General features: G+C 33.8%; 1 pseudogene; it reads left to right on the top strand.

Moving 5' to 3' along the window:
* The first annotated feature begins 318 nt into the window (after nucleotides 1-318).
* LOC119640532 lies at nucleotides 319-9961 on the top strand (annotated as a pseudogene).
* Nucleotides 9962-10359: the final 398 nt, after the last annotated feature.

Consider the following 10359-nt stretch of genomic DNA (forward strand, 5'->3'; position numbering starts at 1 on the left):
TCAGTAACGCATTACTTAATAATGTATGCAAGTAATCCGGTCTGATCTCCTTGGTTGAGCAATCGAGCCGGTTGTACCTTATTTTGAAAACGTTATGAAAGTCATTCGCTTGTAACATTAAACTGATTTACCACAACACTTTTCTGTTACACACGCCTTAGAAAAACATTACAAAGAATGTGCAAGCGGGACAGTTAAACACTCGATCCGTCTTCATCTTCTAAAATCTTCATTTACTTTCGTAATACAATAAATAAAATTGGTATCAGTTTCATGGTAGTCTTTATATAGAAGAAGGCTCAGATCGTTGATCCACGCATGATACGAAACAAAGCGCAATTAATACGAGCCTTAGGTTTAGGTGATGGCATGGTTTGGGCTCTGGATTTAGATGACTTTCGTAATCGATGCGGCGATACTGTCCATCCTTTGTTAACTCAGATACACGACGTTTTAAGAAATCCTCCAAGTGATAAGGATCAACATGTGAGATAATTTTCAAAGGGATTTTATAAATAAACTTAAAGCTTTTCAGTGCAGCCGATTTAATTTCGTTTGAAATGGAGTTTGACACAGAGATAAATAGTGCGCAACAAGTACCTTCTGAATCAGAGTGGGATAGCGAAAATTCTCCTGAAGAAGTGAATATTACTGAAATGGAGTAAGAGGAAGATGTAGAGGGTTTCGATATTATTTCTAGTGCTGAACTGACGCGTGCTTTAGAACCTTCCTTATCTAATGACTTCAAAGTTGTATGTTATTTTACTAATTGGCCTTGGTATCGCCAAAATGGAGGTAAATACTTTCCTGAGGATATTGATGCCCACTTGTGCTCCCACATTGTCTACGGTTTTGCTGTACTAAATCGTGGAACCCTTAATATTCAGCCTCACGACGCGTCGTAACGTATCTTTCCAAAGGCATTAAAGTTAGTGTAGCTAGCAGCTAGCTGGAATGATTAGGCTGGCGATAAATACGCTGGGCTTGTTAGAAGTGCAGCTGCTAAATCACACTTTGTAAGAAATGTTATTGGTTTCATGGAAAAATATGGTTTTGAAGGCGTGGACTTGGACTAGGAATATCCAGTATGTTGGCAAGTTGACTGCAAGAAAGGTCGCCCCGACGAAAAGGAAGGTTTTAAACAATTGGTGATTGAGCTATCCGAGGCCTTTAAAGCATAGCACTGATTGCTTTCCTCAGCTGTCTCACCTAACAAAAAGGTAATTGATGCAGACTATGACGTGACGCAATTATCTGAATATTTAGATTGGATTGCTCTTATGACATATGATTATCATGGACAGTGGGATAGGAAAACTGGGCACGTGGCCTCTATGTACGATTATCCTAGCGACGTAGAAAACTTTAACGTTAACTTTTCGATTAATTATTGGTTAAAAAGTGTATCGGAACGCAAAAAATTAATTATGGCTATGCCAATGTATGGGCAATCCTTTATCCAGGCCAGCGATCACGACTTAAGTGCTTACGGCAGCGGAGAAGAAGGAGAGGCCACAAAAGCGCGTGGTTTTTTGTCCTATTGTGAAAGTTGCAATTTTGTTTCATGGAACAACTTTTCTAAAATTAGGTTTGGTATGGGGAGTACTCATAAAAAATATCCGTTCCAATCAACCTTCAATGGGGCTCGTCCCTCAGGAAAACAAATATGTCTGAAAGTGTTCAGAAAATGAATCTGAACCTGTTAATATAATAAAAGAAGGGTCTATCTTAAGCCCTTCGGGATGTTACACACACCCACAACAAGCACAAACTTAATGTACCCTGTACTACAAGTCGGGTGGGGTGCATTAAGCGCAATTTCAAAATGCACAGTTTGGAGTAAGAATTTTTGAAAACCCTATTAATATTTATCGCGCATTGTACAGCCTTATTGTTTCTTCAGATGAGTCTAATTAAATTTTATACTGTTTTGGAAATATATTCTTTTTTTTAATTTAGAAAAATTCAAATTTATTTCTAAACAGTAATATTTCTTAACTAAGATATGCTTACACTCAACGATTACTTATAATTGATATACAATTCATAACGCACGCAAAAACAAAGAAAAATAATAGAAGAAAACAGTTTAAATAATTGAGTCATAAATAAATTATGATTAATTGCTAAGGCACTGCACACATAATAAACGAGAAATATATGTATATATTTGTTTCAATTCAAATAATTCCTTAAAAAAATATATTTATGGGCCGCAGATAGTGGTACCTTATATGTGTGTTAACTTTTAATTCTTATCGGGATATGTGACTTGTGAATAAAGTCGTACGCCCTTATTTTAAATGTCACAGGGTTATTAGAAGTGCCAAGATATTGTTGTTTTTGATTTTTGTGGCTTCTCAACGTTGGTTTGTAACCAAACTGATACAAAGACTTTGACTATCGATCCGGAATACCAAATTTGATATGGTTACACAAAATATCATAAGAAAACAAATTTTTTTTTTACGATTAGTTACCAGTCACAACATCAGAATAAGACCGTAATGTAGATATTGTTCTTTGAGTTTATTTGTATGCAATCCATAAATTTTTATACCCTACATCACTTGTGGTATAGGCTATATTATATTTTTGTGGACTTACGTAACATTCAGAAGCACTTAAGATGGACCCACTCCTTATTATATCGTATTCTCTGTCCATCTGTCGGTCCAAAGTCTGTCTACGTAATTTTGTGCTCAAAGTACAGGGTGCAATTTTAGGGATATTTTAATGAAATTTGGTACACTGGCGAGTTTTGATCCAAGGACGAATGTTTGACTTTGGAATGTCGTTATATGGAAAAATTGCAATGTTCAAAATTTTTCGATAAAACTCGCTATGTTATACGAATTCAACACTCTAAATTGCTATGATATATTTTGTTCGGCTGGGAAAATTTTTAATATGGTAGAAATTAATCTTGGTGAATTTAAACGTAGGTCTATAGGAATTTTTATGAAATGTAATACTTTGTATGCCAAAAATGCCTAACCGTTTTATGATGAATGTTTTATGAGGAAAATTTGTTCATGGTAATAATTTGGTACAGAAATCAAGTGGACCAAGTTTGAGCCACATGAGTGTGTCCCACTCCATGCAAGATTTCTTACGAATAGAAAGTCCTTTAGAAAAAGATTGAATTTTTAATATTTTGTGAGAAAGGTTGGTCCATAGCAGCAACTGAAGGAAATTTGGGTCACCTAGGTCTACTTTTTAGCTGTGACATGTAGAGGCGTTAATATATAATATAATAAGCAAGCTCTTTTACGGAGAGAAAGTCTACTTTCAAATTTTTTTTCACGGAAACTGGGAAATAGTAAAGTTTTTAGGAAGTAAATTAAGTTTGTTAACTTTAAATCACGCTATGTCATATTTTGGGAATTTTCCAACATGCGAGTTGTCATGAAAGGCATGATTTTACATAAAAATAACGGGTAATTTTTGGGGTACTATTACCTGTGTTCTAAAAGAAGCGGCGTAGGATATCTATGAACGACCTTGCCGTACAACTTCTATCTCTCTTTGACCGTTTACGTTTTGCTTACATATAAATGCCTCCGCTTGATTAGTTCCTTTTTAACATCGATCTCCATCGCTCCATATGTTTCTCTGTATTTCCATCCGAGCTTAATTTTTTATCTCTGCTATTCTCTCCCGTCTATGCTTCTCATCTTTTTCTTCTTGTCTTTCTATTTCTGCTTTTGTAATTCTCTTTCTTTCGTATTTGCCAATTTGCTGTAAATGGATAAACAGCGATTTAATCGACACGAAATGCAAAAGACTTTACTCTGTATTATGCATTTAGTTATAAGTGGGTTTAAGTGCGATTTTGCGAGTGAAACATTTACTCAATGTTTGTACCCTAATATAATAAAGGACCCTAGCAGATTTATACCCAAAGGCAAGGAATCTTAGATTACATTTAGATTTCAAGATTTCTATTTTTTTCGTTTATTTCTTTATACAAGCCGGCATTAGAAACGTTTCGCGATTGATACCAAAATATTTTTTGTGCTCCGTGTGTGCTTGCTTATATTATTGGTTTTTCTTCAGTACTTAGCAAAAATCAATAAAATGACTTTAAACTGATTTAATTAAACAAATCATTTCCTGCAGCATAAACTACGTTGAATGTCTTTCAAATGTGTTCATTCATTAACTTACCTTCCGCTTTACCTTATTTACAAATGATGGCCTCAGGTCAGTGCATTAAATCAATGTTAACTGATTTCACTTTGAAGTGATCCGAAGAATTTTTATTTCGCTTCAAAGCAACAGTTAATTTGTATGCTATTCGTGTGAAAACTGTCCGATTAAATTCTATGACTTGTCAGCAAAGAGAAACTCAAAACAAAATACGACATTTAATCGTAGGCATTTTAAAATGAACATGTTTGTAATTAGATGCCTGCCGATACATCGGCATGCATAAACTTTATCTAGAGAGAACTACCCGATTTATACTTACATTTGCCATATGTATGTAAATAAAGGTAAGGGCGATTGCAACTGTATCGGCCAAAACGGAAATACATTGCAATGTAAATCCGTACTAATCAGAAAATATTAAAGCAACAAATGCAAACAAAAAGCATTGCTAATGAAATACACAAAAAACTTCTCTATTTGCTATATATAAATATGTGAATACATTTGTGAGAGAATGAGAAAACAGGCGAGAGAAAAAAAGAGGAATTGCTAAAGGAAAAAAATTGGTTCCGTTTCAATTCAAATTTATAGTCAGTCATATTTTGCTTAATTTATGCCAAACCCACACAAATATGTGCACATAATAAATGCACAGATGCATACACATAGAAGTGCGCACATATATTATAGTTTGTTTAAGTAATTTAAACGTTTCAGTAAATGTAAATGTTTGACTTTATACTTCATTTTTTTCTGCTTTCATAATGAATTTCGGTGAAGAACAAACAAAATGTTATTTAATATGCAAATTTTCCGGTTATAATAGCCCGTAAAGAAAAAGATTTTTCAATTTGTAACATTTGTTTGCATTTAACGTTTGAATATCTTAATAATTAGGAATACGTTGTAATCGGCAGTAGCGGTAAGATAAGAGAAATTTATACAGTAAATGATATATCGCTCTTAAGTGTCCCACTAACTACGGCAGCTAACGCCGAAGGTTTTAGATAATTACCAATGGTGTATACCGATGCGAATTACATTAGTGACGCAAGATCTTGAGCAGTTTACATCTCTTGGGTATTGGATACAACAAGAAGAAATCATATTCATAGCGAAAAAATATCTTGAAGTCTCCCATACTTATAAAAGTTTGTTTTAGAAAAATAAGAAACTGTTTTTGACTTGTTAACTGCTGCGAATAATGAGCGCAATAATTTGAGGATGATAAGTTTTTTTGGAAAATTCTACCAGTAATTGTTGTAGTTCTCTTTTGTTTGTTTGCTTATTTCTTTTTTTTTGTTGTCTGACCCTTTGGTCTAGCGTTTTTGCCCCACTCTGTACATTCCTCTGTTTGATTGTTTATACCTCTCTCATTCCTCTGTACACGTTTCTTTCTGTGACCATTTTTCGCTTGTCTTCGTCTAAGCATAAATTTGAGATTTTGTTAGCTTGCCGTTAGGCGTCTTTTTTCTTCCGGTGTATGTATATTACTGCGCTTACTCGCCGGCTTTTTTGTCTGCGTTTACTTTTGTATACTTGGTGTTTTCTTCGTTTGTAGTTTCGTGCGCCTTTTGGCACACGTGTGCATTTTTTAAGTTATCTTCATCGTTGGTTCATTAAATGTTCCTCTTGTGCTTATTTTTACGTTTCTCGTTCCCTCTGTTTGTTCCTGCGTATGTCCCGTTAATCTTTGTAGAAAATTATAAGTTCGAATACGCATTCTCTCTGTTGATTTGCTTAGTGCTCACCTTTGACCTTGTTTATTTCTTTCCCCGTCGCTTTGTTTCTCCGTTGTCTCTGACCTCTTCTCCTTCTTTGCAATTTTTTCACTATAATCAGATAATCCTCAACGCTGTTCTCAATATTTCTGAGCGTGTGGCGTTGCTCGTGCACCGAAACGTACATTTGGCGGGCGTCCCGCTTTCATTTTGCCACCTACATCACTTGTGATGCAAGGGTATATCAAAATTGTTCGGATGCATGCAATACTCAGAAGGGCTTCACATAGACCCACCTCTTTTTTATCGCTAGGTTCAAGAAACGATTCAGAGGTTCTATCTAATCTAGTCTCTCTGTATGGCTTGTATTCTTGTCCTTAACCTGCAGGTCGCCATTGTGGAGATATTTTGATGAAATTCGATATAGCGCCGTGTTCTGGCCCAAGGACGAACCGCCATTGAAAATGTTTCGAATCCCTTCTAATATCATTCCTTATTTCGAAAAGTCGATATATGGATAATGGTAGGGTGGTGTATAGCAGTATTGTGAGCCCTGTCCCATTGTAGGGTTTCTACTTTTAATTGTTTCACTGGCTGTCTTATCTCCCTTTTGTAAGTTCTTTTTACTATTTACATTTTCTCATTTTATTCATCATTTGAGCTATGTTTTGCCGGACGTGTGTTTGTCCATTTGGTGCTTAATCCTGAATTTTCCAAAGTTTGAGAATGAGCAAATCACTAAAAAATCCCTGTTGTTAGTGTCATTAAAGAAAATTGCGTATCCTTCCGTTAGATAAGGTCTTTTTAAACCGGAAAATAAGCAACCTCGTCGTTGGGATTATTTTTATCTGCTGCCTGCTATGCTTTGTAGTCCTGCATTAATTAAGTATAAAACCAACACTTTTCAAAGCATAACAAATTTGAAAGGAGACCAACGGAAACCCATATTTTCAACCAATTTACTGTGGGTGTGTGATTTTCTTGAAAATATTCTGTGTCTATGCGATAGATTTTCAATTTAAAAGATTTATGATATTAGTTTTTATTATTATCTTGATGTTGGATGAATAAATAATCTAATGGACACATTTGATGATGATGAACTTCAAAAATAATATACATTGCGGCAAAAAAGTATCGGGAATAATTGAATTAAAATACATTTTGTATTTAATTTTTAAGATTTACATAACACTCTTTAAAGTAAAGCGATTTAAGTCATTAAAGTATTTATAAAAATGTTTTGAGAAAATTGTTAATGTTTCTTTTGTACTCGCTTCGTTCTATCCATCGAGTTCAGTCGGATAAAGTAGTAGATTGAGTTTTGGGAAGAGCAAAACGTCCCAGGGAGCCATGTAGTGCACGCAGTGCTCGGTCAAAAAGATTAAATAGCTTGTATTGGAATGAGTTCTGATAATGTTCATCTGTTTTCACTTTTGAGGTCTGAATCAAAATGTCAAGAAACATTTCTTTTAAATAAATTGTAAGCGCCAGTAATTTTCTTATAATTTAAAGGAGTTTAAATGCCTTGGTTTAGCTTGAGTTTCTTCACAAAATGACTTCTAGGCTAGTTTCGTTGGCTTCCTTCAATGATTTTCATGTTTTTACGTTCTTTATAAAATATAGACCATCTCCTCCATTCTCCATCTTTTGTGCATTAAAAATAGTTCAACATTCTAAAATTTGTATAAACGCATTTGCGTTTTTTTTTTTTTTTTTTTGAAGAGATTTTTGCTTATGAAAATGGAAGCTTCAAAGCACGTAAAAACTGTGCTTTCGGCCTTTTTTCGAACAGGGCGTAGTTGTGACAGCTGCCGTAAATTTGCCGTTTTTACCATTACAAGCCGCAATTTTGCACCTAGAACCATAAATCAATATCTAGTGATCATTGAGTCATTCTTTTGTTTTTTGTTACAACTAAATAAAATTCAAAGGGGTTTTTCGTTTCCCGATAATTTCTCTCCTTCGAATATTTTAAGGAGGAAATAGACGCGTATTTTCTTTACTAGTTCATTTCAATTCGTGTATTTATCTATTTATTTATTTATTTTTATTTTTTTTTGTACGTGTACGTATTACGTACTACTTTCTTCAATGAGAGATTCTTATTATAACAACAAAAATAAAGTAATAAAAGTCTTACTTGCTAGGGTCAGACGGATTGTGATCTTGCCTGACTATGCATTTTTTTTCTCTCGAATGCTTTTTATTACAATTTTTGGATACAGACACAATATTAAATCTCTTACATATGATAGATGGAAAGTACGCGTACATGTGTGCGGTCGTAAGCATTGTAAGTATGCGGCCAAGACTCTCAGTTGTCCTGTTTGCGTTCTTCATTTAAAACTTCTAGACTATTCTCTCTCCCTCTCTCTCTCTTTCTATATATATATATATATATATATATGTATATATATATGCGTGTGTGCAAGTATTGAAACTTGAAGTATGTTTTGTTTTTGTGTAAAATATACTTTTTAGATTCCAATTTTTTTTTTTTACTGAATGTATTATTTCTTCCATATCCCAGATTTTATATTAACGAACGATGAATTCTTGGAATTTTGTGGCGCATATTTGCTCTATCGATTTTATTTTCGTTTTCTAAAAAACTTTTTTAATCAATATAAATTGATAAAAAATATACTTTGCCATACGTACATGATGTCTTCTACGTGGAGTTAATATTTGTATGTAGAATTTTTATTTTTTCTTTAAAATCATTTTATATTCATAAACACTCCGTTTTTTTTCCTCTTTCGTTATTTTCTGTGTTGCTCTACTCTTTTTAAATTCTTAATTGCTTATTATTTCTAAATAGCTTAACCAGCGGACATCAAAAATATCCTTTTGCACCATTTAGGTGCAATTGTTAACTGTGCCCGAATGTATTTTATATTCATTACAGTAAAATCTCGTTAGTATTTAAAGCAATCGTTGTTGGTTGTAACACCTGATATATTATGTACGTATATATGTATATAAATGTCGGTATGCTTGTTTCTATTGTAATTTGTGCTAAGATGAGTTTCGGAAGTTTAGCTAAATATTTTTGCACATTTCAAGCATAAACCCCATAAGCTGCAAATCTGTAAAGGAGGCTAAGAGCTTGGCTACCATTCATTACATAAGAAAGAAATGAATGCAATTTCATTAGGGTGACTCTTAACATTTGGTTTGGGCAATTTTATTATATGTTTGACGTGAAAGCTATGCTGATAGTATCTATCGATTTACTTTGTAACTAAATGATCTCCAAAAATTTTTCATAAGTGTTCCGTGTTGTGAGAAATGGGCCTACATCAAAATGTGCAAATTATTCGAAAACTGTTAAAAGGAAGTTGAAAGGAATTTCGCTTCGGAGCACTGACAGTATTCAGATGCGTTGAAGGCTTATCGTTTCTTATGATTTCGTTTTCAACATGGCAGTAATTTTTTAAATTAAGCTGACGGTATCTTGCATTAAAAAAAACCAGTTTATTTTCTTAAAAGTCATCATACCAGTAAAATGACCTTGTCTTTGTTAATTATCGATGCACCATCTTATTGTTTGGGAAATTTTTATTTTCGATTTAGTTTTCATCTGGTCCTGGTATAAGGTTGCCTCAAATTTTGAATCTTTGCCTCCTATACTCTGATACCATCGATTAATTGGAGTGAATTGATCAATGTAAATTAAATATTCTCTATCAGTAGTCAATTATGGACGCCTTCTACGGTTCCCTATTATCAAAAATTCTGCGTCTTTTATACTTCGGAGGTTGTAGCTAAACTCCTTACATAAATCAGTTATGTCGATCAATAATTAGACATCGATGTCTCCTATACTTCTATAGCAATGGCGAATTGCCATCATTAAAAACAATAATTAATAGTAGTACAGTTCGATAATATTGATCAATAGATATCTTCTAGAGTATGATCCAATAGTTGTTGCTCGCCATTTTTTATAATTTACTAATAAACAGAAAAATAATTGGGTTAAAGGCTGTATCTCGATAACTTCCTTAATTGGATAGTCTCGCCCATAGTTATAGACAGGCATCTCTTTTGACTCTACATCGCCGATCATTGTACATTGATATTTTCTACCTTTACAGGTTCTCTTACTTTGGGCGACTGATGACAGTTGTCAAAGCTTAAATCTTGGAAGCTGGATTTGAAATCCAAATTATCCGAGAGAATCAAAAATAGAATACCAACCGTATTGTACAGCTTTCAGTCACTAGCATCTATTTTTGTAAGCACTGAGAGCACACGTCAGTTTCCTTCTGCAAACCGGTAAGCGCCTACATGTGCTGCTACATTTCATTTGAGACAAGCGATAATTGCATATCTTTGCAGGTAATTAAAAACTTTTATTACCCACAAATTTATTTTCGTTTATTACTATTATATTCATTATAATGATTCTCCCACCAAAGCTAAGTCTAAATAGTTTTGAATTGATGGTGATTATTGCAATTTTTCTAACATTTCT

Source organism: Glossina fuscipes, unplaced genomic scaffold, assembly GCF_014805625.2.
Source record: "Glossina fuscipes isolate IAEA_lab_2018 unplaced genomic scaffold, Yale_Gfus_2 121, whole genome shotgun sequence".
Taxonomy (NCBI): Eukaryota; Metazoa; Arthropoda; class Insecta; order Diptera; family Glossinidae; genus Glossina; species Glossina fuscipes.